The sequence below is a fragment of the Hippocampus comes genome, unplaced genomic scaffold (genome assembly GCF_001891065.2).
Source record: "Hippocampus comes isolate QL1 unplaced genomic scaffold, H_comes_QL1_v1.1 scaffold296, whole genome shotgun sequence".
In the NCBI taxonomy this organism is placed as follows: Eukaryota; Metazoa; Chordata; class Actinopteri; order Syngnathiformes; family Syngnathidae; genus Hippocampus; species Hippocampus comes.
The window spans coordinates 328,249-329,942 of NW_017804975.1; the positions used below are offsets into that span (position 1 = coordinate 328,249).

The 1,694-nt window shown below is 40.6% G+C and overlaps 1 protein-coding gene across 2 annotated transcripts in view; it reads left to right on the forward strand.

Moving 5' to 3' along the window:
* The window catches only part of LOC109529430 (dnaJ homolog subfamily C member 5-like), a 25,269-nt gene that overhangs the window by 14,856 nt on the left and 8,719 nt on the right, over positions 1 to 1,694 (forward strand). The window lies entirely within an intron of this gene.

Consider the following 1,694-nt stretch of genomic DNA (forward strand, 5'->3'; position numbering starts at 1 on the left):
TGTGGTGAGTCGTCATTTTCATGCACTTTGAATTTGCGTTGTATCGTATTTTGAAGGCATTAAACATTACCAGAGCGATAAGAGTGTTGCGACCAGATTAGACGCTCCTTGTGTTTATTATTATATTTCGAAAACACCACAGTTTTCATGCAGCTCATACCATATTATTTTGTTGTATTAATTCGCCACACCTTAAATGCCGGTCCCTGAAAATATTGTCTGACTTTAACCGGTCCGTGGGGCAAAAAAGGTTGGGGACCCCTGCTCTAAAAGGTCCATAATCTCTTTGGGTAAATAATACTTACTCTTAAGCCAGTCTATTGCCCTCAACTGTATGTCATAGTCAATTTTAGGCAAATCCAGCAACATTTGCCTAGCCAATTCAGTCTCATTACTTATAAAAGTGGTTGCATCCCATACACTCATGCTCTCATTATCCTGTTTAATTTGCATACATTTTTCTAATTTTACCAATTGTTTATGAACCACCCTGGGCAGATCAGGGGGAAGCTTGGCACACAATGGATTCGGGTGGGGGCCAGTAAAATGGCTAGAATGTGTTATCCCCCTTTCCTCGCCTATGTTCAAATGGCCACTCGGCGCATGTAGTGGGCTCATAAATTTAGCGCTCCTCACCCCATGCGGTGGAGGAGGCATCATCGCTGCCTTGTTTATCATAACTTTGTCGGAGTTACTTTGGTTATTAATTTTTTTCTTTTTCCAATGTCGACGGCAGTGGTCAAGCTACCCATGAAATGCAATATAGCTCAAATTGAATTTCACTTAGCTTTTCCTTTTCCTATTTCAAACTTTTGTCTTATTCTTACAATTTATTCTTAAAACCTTGTTTTCTCGCTCTACTTACCTGTCTGCGCAATGCATTCGCCCTTTTCTCTCTTTGCGCAATGCATTCACCTTCTTTTTTCTTCCTACTTACAACCGGACGGTATTTTAACCGTTTTCTTGCCTTCAGGCCTTCCGTCCATCTTACTGTTCACCATGTTTTTATCATACTCACCGTCCAATATACTCCCTTATGGACCGTGTGACGTCACGTAATTCTCCAATTGTAACAATGGAGCTGTCCCTAACTTGCCCTAAAAATACAGCTGTTTACTCAGACTGTGATCTCCAGTCGCCAGTCCTCCAATTTAACAGCATCCAGAATAATAGAAATTATCTGGACCTGCCTCAGCAATAAACCACGAATTTTTTAATTGCCTACGAACTCTGGTCTTTGCTCGTCAGCTACTGGCCAAACCTAGACTCAATGGTTCTACCCAATTTGAACCGCCTACCGGTGACTCAATAACTGTGCCAATTCAGTTATCTACGACTCAGTGGCAAATTTTGGACGGTATATTGTTTTGAATATACCTCACACCAACTTTTCAATTCCTTTTTCCTGTACAGTACTTCCTTTTTCCATAATCACATAAATCCCTTAAAACTCATTATCAATTTGGTATTTGCCACCTACGAAAAATCCAATCACTATACTTGGTTCAACACATTCAGGTTCAGAGCAGTTTGATTTAATCATAAGCAGTATGTTATATCATCACTCTACAGTAATCCCTCGCTATAACGCGGTTCACCTTCCGCGGCTTCGCTGTTTCACGGGTTTTTTTAGTGCAGGTTTTTTAATGCGATCATGCATAATGTATATGTGTGTGTGTGTGTGTGTGTGTGTG